The sequence below is a fragment of the Bufo bufo genome, chromosome 1 (genome assembly GCF_905171765.1).
Source record: "Bufo bufo chromosome 1, aBufBuf1.1, whole genome shotgun sequence".
In the NCBI taxonomy this organism is placed as follows: domain Eukaryota; kingdom Metazoa; phylum Chordata; class Amphibia; order Anura; family Bufonidae; genus Bufo; species Bufo bufo.
Window position 1 is genome coordinate 760,037,462 of NC_053389.1, and position 10,328 is coordinate 760,047,789.

Genomic DNA, 10,328 nt, shown 5'->3' on the forward strand with positions numbered 1-10,328 from the left:
GCTGCACGTCTCTGCTGTTTGAAACAGCAGAGACCTGCCGGCCATGACACCCGCCGCACATGCGAGTGGGCACCATATTTACACATCGTTCCAGTGCTGTACATGTACGGCGCTGGTAGCGAAAGGGTTAAAAGGGATTTCCGGGACTTAAGGGTATATTAGACAGGCAGATTTTCTGCCCGATCATCACTGGCGAGAATTTGTAGTAACGCTTGTTAGCGATCATCTGGCAATCTAATACTGTCGCTTGTTCATGGGGCAATCCAGATCTTCCAGCATGTTGAAAGCTCAGGATTTGCCAGCAGCAGATCATGCTAATTACAATCTGCCGCCGGCAAACCACTGTACAGCATGGGGACGAGCGATGGCATAGCGATCACTCTGCCCCATGCTGCGGAGGAGATCGCTGCATGTAATTGCAGCGGTCTCATCAGAAAGCGAGCAGTCGATTGCCGGGAGGGAAGCAATCATCTGTGTGATCGGGGTGTCTAATATACCCTTTACATATTGAAGAGCTATCCTCAGGATCAGCTGTTCGTGAGAGCCACCGGCATCGGAAACTATACAGGAGACTAAGGCCCCTTTCACACGGGCGAGTATTCCGCGCGGATGCGATGCGCGAGTTGAACGCATTGCACCCGCACTGAATCCTGACCCATTCATTTCTATGGGGTTGTTCACACGAGCGTTGATTTTCACGCATCACTTGTGCGTTGTGTGAAAATCGCAGCAAGCTCCTCTTTGTGCGTTTTTCACGTAACGCAGGCCCCATAGAAATGAATGGGGTTGCGTGAAAATCGCAAGCATCCACAAGCAAGTGCTTTTCACGCACGGTTGCTAGGTGACGATCGGGATGGGGACCCGATCATTATTATTTCCCCTTATAACATGGTTATAAGGGAAAATAATAGCATTCTGAATACAGAATGCATAGTAAAATAGGGCTGGAGGGGTTAAAAAAAAATTTAACTCACCTTAATCCACTTGTTCGCGCAGCCGGCATCTCTTCTGTTTTCATCTGTGAGCAATAGGACCTTTGATGACGTCACTACGCTCATGGTGATGGATCATGTGATGGACCATGTGATGAACGCAGTGACGTCATCAAAAGGTCCTATTGCTGACAGATGAAAACAGAAGAGATGCCGGCTGCGCGAACAAGTGGATTAAGGTGAGTTAAGAAAAAAATTAACCCCTCCAGCCATATTTTACTATGCATTCTGTATTCAGAATGCTATTATTTTCCCTTATAACCATGTTATAAGGGAAAATAATACAATCTACAGAACACCGATCCCAAGCCCGAACTTCTGTGAAGAAGTTCGGGTTTGGGTACCAAACGTGCGCGATTTTTCTCATGGGAGTGAAAAATGCATTACAATGTTTTACACTCGCGCGGAAAAATCGTGCATGTTCCCGCAACACACCCGCACCTTTTCCCGCAACGCCCGTGTGAAAGAGGCCTAAGCCTTCTGATTCTGGCTCTGCTCACTGTATAACTTTCGTCAGGGTGCTGATCAGTTATCAATATCTAAGGCCTGAGCTACCCCTTTTAATTTTTATTGCTTGTTTTAGACCTTATCTATACAGTAGAATTGAGTGTCAATACGCGCGTCACGAAATCTGCCGAAAGTCCTGTAAGGACATAACTAGTGAGCCAAGAGCTACAATCTCAGCTAAGATTCGATCTAGGTGCTGGATTTCACTCCTTTAGCGTCTACAACGATGCGTGCTACACAGAGACAAGTGGATTACATAGACAGGCCTCATCTACAACATGCTCTTACATGCACATGTTACATATACTGTATATGCAAAGAAATATTACCTTGGCGATGGCCATGAGAATACAGCCACAAAGTCAGGACTCAAGGTGCAGTTTCGGAAGCGAAAACCTGGAGTTTATTAAAAAAACAGAAGTCGTATCTTGTACCGTGACATCATCTGTTCATTGTGCCTGCATAGTGACATCATTATGTTTATTGTCTGTGCTGTGATGTCACACTGTACATTATTGTATGCATTGATTGGTGTATGATATGCATCTCTGTACTGTAATCACTGTTGGTATTATACTATACTGTAACATCAATTGTCTGTTCTGTATTATCTCTGTACTTAGACATTACTGTGCCTCCACACAATCCTGTCTCTGAGCTCTACAGGCAGTTCCTTCCTCCTTGTCGCTCAGTTTTTGCTCTGATATGCATTGTCAGCTGTGAGATCAGGGGTAGATTGTCCCTAAACCTTACTAGGAAATTTCCCGGTGGCCGATGCCCAGGGGGCCGCCTGAGCCCTCCTCACAGCCGGCCAGTGGAAGTTTTTGGGAATGTAGTTTGTGCTGCTGGCAGTATTTTGTGATGGACTGTGGTATTTGGCTCTGTTGAGGTGGTATAATGTGCCACAATATGTTATTGCTGGCCCTGCTTTCCATCAATTTGGACCGGACAAATCGGGGCCACTTTTAAAAAAAAATTCCAGGGTTACTTTAAGTTCCCAGTCCGCCCCTGGGTGAGATCTTATACACTGCTCAAAAAAATAAAGGGAACACTTAAACAACACAATGTAACTCCAAGTCAATCACACTTCTGTGAAATCAAACTGTCCACTTAGGAAACAACACTGAGTGACAATCAATTTCACATGCTGTTGTGCAAATGGGATAGACAACAGGTGGAAATTATAGGCAATTAGCAAGACACCCCCAATAAAGGAGTGGTTCTGCAGGTGGTGACCACAGACCACTTCTCAGTTCCTATGCTTCCTGGCTGATGTTTTGGTCACTTTTGAATGCTGGCGGTGCTTTCACTCTAGTGGTAGCATGAGACGGAGTCTACAACCCACACAAGTGGCTCAGGTAGTGCAGCTTATCCAGGATGGCACATCAATGCGAGCTGTGGCAAGAAGGTTTGCTGTGTCTGTCAGCTTAGTTTCCAGAGCATGGAGGCGCTACCAGGAGACAGGCCAGTACATCAGGAGACGTGGAGGAGGCCGTAGGAGGGCAACAACCCAGCAGCAGGACCGCTACCTCCGCCTTTGTGCAAGGAGGAACAGGAGGAGCACTGCCAGAGCCCTGCAAAATGACCTCCAGCAGGCCACAAATGTGCATGTGTCTGCTCAAACGGTCAGAAACAGACTCCATGAGGGTGATATGAGGGCCCGACGTCCACAGGTGGGGGTTGGGCTTACAGCCCAACACCGTGCAGGACGTTTGGCATTTGCCAGAGAACACCAAGATTGGCAAATTCGCCCCAGTATTTACCAAAGAATCTGAATACTTATGTCCATGCAAAATGTTGGTTTTTCCTTTTTGATAAATCTGCAAACATTTATCAAGTTATCACTTTGTCATTATGGGGTATTGAGTGCAGATTGATTACAAAATTTTTTTGCCGCAACATAACAAAATGTGGTATAAGTAGAAGGGTCTGAAGACTTTCCATATGCACTATATGATAATTTTCATGCAGCCGCCACTAGGCGGAGCGTAATACAAAGAGATTATTACTGCTTCCATGGTAGTTGTATTAGTTCCTATGCGCTGAGCTCCCCCTAGTGGTGGCTGCAGACAGACAGCTAGCTTTGTAATGTTAGAAAAGCAGATTATCTATGTATTTTTTCTGGTTTAAATACATTATGAAATATGGTGTTCAGAAGGAGCGCTATATATGTCAAACACCTGCCTTGTACAGTTTTTTCCCGACATAAAAGTCGGATAAAGTGGGTGATGCCAAAGGCAACTTTTTTTATTATTATTAATTTGCATTCAATTAAAATGTATTCCACTTGATTAAAAAAAACGTAAATTCAGCAGAAATCTGTGGTGTCCTGCATTGCCTGGGTGTGACTGACGCACATAGACTGGGAATCTAGGCGCAGGGGGAACATACTAAGTTTTGCTATGGGGCCCTATGAGATCTAGGGACACCCCTGGATAGATAGGTTGATTTTGCATTCTATGAAATTGGAATCTGCAATGATTCACGTGGCTTGTAGTGGAATATTCCTTTCTGTATCAGTCACACATATCAGTCATAATAAGAAGCAACAAATTACTTTTTGGTGATAAACCTCAATTAAAAAGATCAGTGACCGGAGCTTGGAGTTTGCACTGCGATTAAATTGATTTATCAACAGTCTTGGGAGGACTTCACTCTCACCAGGAGACAACACCTCTTAATGTTGTTTTACAAGGATAGCCACTGCTCGGCTGCAACACGCGTTTAAAGGGGACCTCCCACCTCTCCAGATATATATTCAGGAGGAATAACAGAGGAACAGCACACTGCAGAGTTATAATAGACGCTCCAGAATTGTTATTCTACGGTGAATGCTATTAGTTACTAAAACAGATATGTCGGGAGGGGTGACAGGTCCCCTTTAAAAGGAAATGCTAGTCAAAATTATAACACAGGGCCAGATTTACTAAGAATAAGGCTACATTCACACGAACGTATTTTGTTTCCGTGTCTGTCCTTTTTTTTGTGGATTGGATGAGGACCCATTCATTTCAATGGGTCCGCAAAAAATGTGGCTGTCCGCATCCGTATGTCCGTTCCATAGCCCCGCAAAAAATATAGAGCATGTCCTATTCTTGTTCGTTTTACGGACAAGGATAGGCGTTTTTACAATGGATCCGCAAAATATACGGATGTCAAAAGGACGTCATCCGTATTTTTTGCGGATCAGTATTTTGTGGACCACAAAACACATACGGTCGTGTGAATGTAGCCTTAGACAGTGTGAACGTGGACACGACAGCCGAAAGATGCTCCAGATTTTTCATAGTGACTACTACTGTATGATAAATTTGGTGCATTTTGGACAAAGTTCACACCTCCTATTAGTTTGCTGACTTTCAGACAAATTTTATTTTTTTGCCAAGATTCTGGCTCAATTTTAGCACACGTTGGTGCAACTTGGTGACGCATCCCATTGCTTTAAAGGGGTTGTCCAGGATTGAGGACTTTGTTACATTAGTACAAGACGGACAGACACATAACATGCATCCATGTCCTACCTTTTCCACATGTTTCTGAAGCCCCGTTTTCTTATAAGAAATTCTTCGCCGGAAGTGAAGTTTTCTTAGACTCGGTGACGTACCGGGTCCCTTGCAGGAGCGCTGAAGCCTCTTCTTCCGGCTGCTCAGGGAGCCCGGCACTGATGGGCGGGCCTTAGCGCTGCTCTAGCAAGTAAAGCGGCTAGGGCAGCGCTAAAGCCCGCCCATCAGAGCCGGTGACATCACCGAACATACTGCCGGGCAGTGTGTTATTGTAAACAAAAGAGCCTTTGCCCTGCGCGATTTAGCGCAGCGCAAAGGAGAGCTTCGGAGCATGAACTGCCAGGGGGGCTGCCTGGATGAAAATAGAGGTTTGTCCGGGTTCAGCTCTGAACCCGGACAACCCCTTTAAACCACGCCCCGTTTCCTGCTAAGCCATTCTAGACATAATTGCGGGTCCCAAAGGTTGGATGCACACTTATCTGAAATTTGCAGCATATCCTACCAGGGGCAGACTGACCATGGACCCTACAGGGAAATTTACCGGTGGGACGATGCCCAGGGGGCTGAACGAGCCCTCCTCACGGCATCCAGCCGGGTACGTAATAAACTGATGCTCTCAGTATTAAGTAATGCTGGGCGCATCGGATACTTAATGATACAATCAGATGCAACAGCCGCAGGTGCCCTCCTCAGGACGGTGATACAGTTGAATACTGTGGCGAGGGCAGCAGTATTTTGTGCTGCACTGTAGTATTTGGTTCTACTGAAACAATTTTGTGCTGCACCGTGATATTTGGTGCTGGGGGCGTCTTCTGTCATTTTGGACCCACCTACAAAATAGGGTCACTTTTAGCCTTTTTGTCCAGGGCCATGTGGGTATACCACAAAGCTAAAAGAAGGAAAGGTGTACAGGCAAATAAAAATCTTTAATAACATAGACCAGCACAAAGCAAATTAAAACCATCGATATAGAGTGCTAGAGCAAATATCACCATGTAAGTAGGTCTATACACCACAATACACACAGGGGATGTGACACCGCTTTTCCAGTATCCTGAATTGCAAATTTGACTACATATGCTATGGTACAGCTCTTGCTCAGGAGCAGTAATGGCCAGTTCGCATGCGAACATATGCGGGCTGCCATCTTTTTTCACAAGTCCAGCGATGCACAGGTAAGCCCTTACCTGTGCCTGTGCGCTAGCCGGTCTGAAAACAAGTGCGGTCAGCGGGAGCAGGCAGTTCTGAGAACAGCCACCGGGGGCCTTCATCGGGCTGTTCTCGGAACTGCCTGCTCCCGGTGACCGCATTTGTTTTCAGACCGGCTGGCGGCACAGGCACAGGTAAGGGCTTACCTGTGCATCGCTGGACTTGTGAAAAAAGATGGCAGCCCGCATGTGTTCGCGGGTGAACAATGCAAACTGGCCATCACTGCTCGGGAGCATAGCTATAGGGTTCTCAGCGGTCTCAATTGAGATCAGTCCCCTAAGCCTGGGCGGTCCGCTGGGCCCCTTTTGCCAGTCGCGTACCACCAATTATGTATCGCTGTCCTCAGGGCGGCGATACAGTTAGGTGCTGCGGCGGGGCAAGGGAGCAATGTCAACTTGCCCTAACTCTCCCTCTGATAGGCTTCAGGAGTGTACAGCTCAGGAAAAAAGGTCAGAAGAGACCTGCACTGCATCACTGACAGCTTCATCGAGGTAAGTATTTTACTTTATTGTTTTTTATTTGGCACTATGCTATTGGACCACCATGGGGGGGGGGGGGGGGGCAGGAGCACTATGGGGGCATCTACCGGTGGCACTATATAGGAACATTTTGTACTGGCACACAAAAGGGGGCATGTTCTTGTACTGAAACACATTATGGGGGGAGTGCTATGAGGACATTGACTCTACTGGGGTATCTAAGAGGGATCTTGTGCACATTATAAGGGGGTATTTTTTGTACTAGTGCACACTATAAAGGGGTATTTTTGTACTGTGTAAGAGTGTACTTTTTTGCACTGGCGCACATCATAAGGAGTATTTTTTGTACTGTTGCACATTGTAAGGGGGTATTTTTTGTACTGGCACACATTATAAGGGGGTATTTTTGTACTGGCAGACATTAGGTGGCATTTTTCCACTAGCATACAGTATATAAGGAGAATTATTACTACTGGGAAACATGATTACTAGTATGGGCACTATGGGGGGCATTTTTACTTCTGGGGCAGAATGAGGTACATCATTATTACTATTGGGGGCACTGTTAACACTAACTGCACTCTGTTAGACAATTATTTCTATAGGTGGGACTTTGTAAAGCACTATTACTGTAGTGGGCCCCCTGGCAAAGTATCTGCTTAGCGCAATTATTTTTTGGGGACATTATGTTTACACTATTAGTGTCAAGGAAACTATTTACTGTTCGCAGTTATTATTTAGGACACTGTGTGCCAATACTTATTGAAGGGGGCACTATCTGTGTGGTAGTAGTATTTTCAGGGGGGACTGTTTCTGCAGTATAGTATAGGGGAGCACAGTGGGCACAGTATTGGGCGGTGGCAGGATGGGGTGTTCAGAAGGTAGTAGGATGATGGAAAAGTTGAAAACTAAGATGTCTGTTTTCAAACTGCAGAGACAAGAGATGGCTGAAAGAAATCATCATGGTGGTCTGGTCTGAAAGGAGAAGATGAGGAAAGAGAACATCTACATCAGAGGAGACATCACTGGATGTAAGAAGTATGCACACCGAGCCTGAGTTTACTCTCAAAGCTGCTTACGATCAGCTGCTGGTGGCGATATCATCATGCCAGTCCTCGCTCACCGGGAAGCTGGAGGAGGTGAGGGTGGATGTCAGCCTGCTCCGCCATGATATGCAGCAACTGAGGGATCGGGTCAAGACCACTGAGGACCGAGTGTCTGCCCTGGAAGACCTGACCAGACCGATGGAAGGGAGAGTGCAAGATCTGGAGCGCTCCGTTGGTCAGTGGCAACAGAAGTGCGATGACCTGGAAAATAGATCGCGTCGCAATAATGTGAGGATCCTGGGCCTACCTGAGAAAGCTGAGGGTAGAGATCCGGCGGCGTTCTTGGAGGCCTGTTCAAGGAGCAGTTTCCTGAGGCGCCCTTCTCTCCTGCGTATGCGGTGGAGAGAGCCCACCGTGTTCCAGCCAGATACCCCCCGCCCGGAGCTCGCCCAAGACCTCTCCTGGCGCGCCTTTTGAATTGGAGAGACCGCGATCTTAATCTTAGCCAGGCTAGAAGCAAGCAGGATATCAGGCATGACAATGCACGGGTCTCCCTTTTCCCGGATTTCTCAGCTGATCTCCAGAAGAGGAGAGCCACAAATTTTTGCGGTTAAACGCTGCCTCCGGGAACTAAATCTACAGTACTCTATGGCCTACCCGGCCCGCCTCAGAGTCATAGATGGCGAGAAAACCGTTTTCTTTAGTGACCCCAGGGAGGCTGAGGACTGGGCCTCGAGGAGATCTGCGCGTCCTCCACCGCGCCGACCTATTCACCGTCTGCACACAGCAAGTATTAACCATCCCCTCATGTCTGTTTCGGATGGGACTTGTCTGAAGACCCCCTGACTTTGATGATGTTTGCTATGTGATATAGTGTGTCCCGGCCATGTTTTAGGAATGTTGTCCAATCTAGTTGGCCTCCTGGGACTGCACACTTAATCCTCAGGGGCTTATCTGAGTATAATCGCGGATGTTATATCAATTTGTCCTAATGTCATGTATCAATACTAGCAGTTTTTCATGCCTTAGCTGTAATGAGGGGGGGAGCACTACCTGTATGGTTACAACACCTATCCACACCATGCAGGTCCCCGAGTTAAGGACCACCAAGTTTGTCGGTTCTGGACCCGACGCGTTCAGGTTATCAATGTTACTGTTATTTGTTATGTTACTGCATACTCAAGCTTACATGTCTCAAGTATGGCCAACTTTCTTCATGATAATAGCAGGGGAGCAACTGTCCCATGTAGTCCTTATGACTGAACTGCAGACACACGTGCTACGTGGGTGGATATATGTCCTTGATTTAATACTAGTGTTACCATGGCCCCCTTGAGAGTGATGTCATGGAATGCGAGAGGGCTGGGTGATCCAAAAAAGAGGATAGTGGTGTTCTCCCAGATTCGGTCCTTTAATCCACATATTCTGGGCCTTCAAGAGACTCATCTCACCCCAGAAACGGGAAACAGGTTAAAAAAGCCCTGGGCCCAACACTTGTTTAATGCCTACGGCAGCTCCCACTCCAGGGGAGTCGCCCTGCTGTTTCATAGAAGCCTCAGGTGTGAGATTCATCATTCAGCTGTGGACAGTACATTTTCATATTTGCTCATATTGACTGTGTTCCCTATGTGATTGTTAATTTGTATAACTCACCTCCTGCATCTCTCTCCCTGCTGCAAGCAGTCGTGGGCTTCATGGCCAACTATCCCACTGCCCGTTTCTTATGTATGGGAGATTTCAACCAAGTGATGAGGGAGGATCTAGACAGGTTTAGCTGCAGGGCCGACAGAGTTGGGTCAGGAGAGGAGAGCACGGTCCTTGCTAGAATTTCCCAAGAGATGGGATGGATAGATATGTGGAGAGCCAGGAATCCACACACTAGGGAGTACTCCTGTTTCACCCCCGCCAGAGGAGCCCTGTCTAGAATAGACTACTTATTCGGTAACTCCATAGTGTATACTGACCTGATGGATATCCGCCTTGGACCGCAAGGGCCCTCTGACCATGCCCCAGTCCTGGCGGAATTGGCCATGTCTGATTATATCAGTATGGGCAGTAAAATGTGCATACATCCTTTTTGGCTTACCCTGTTCGGTTTAAATGACAGAATCCCTGATCAGCTGAGCATGTTTTTCGAGGCTCAGGGCGACTCTACCGATGCTCTGCTGTTGTGGGAGACATTGAAGGCATACCTCAGAGGCTGTCTTAAGTTCTCCATATCGTATGTTAAGAGAGATTCGAAGCGTAAAGAGGATGACTTACATGCTAGCTGCAGGGAGCCTGAGAAGGCGTTCATTGCGTCTCCTACTGAGGAGCACAGAGTGGAGTGGATGTCTAGAGGGAGGCAGTACATGTTATATTTGGAAGAAAAGAGCAAGAGGAAACTCTTTTTCCTTAAGCAACAGGCGTTTGAAACAGGTAATCAGACAGGGAAGTTACTTGCGCACATCGCACGTACCAACACTATGGCTCCACCAGTACTCCGCATACGAGAGGTTAATGGGCGAATAGTGGAGTCGGTGCAAGACATACTGAAATGCTTTCATAACTTTTATAAAGATCTATACAAGTCGGCGGTTACCTACTCAGGGC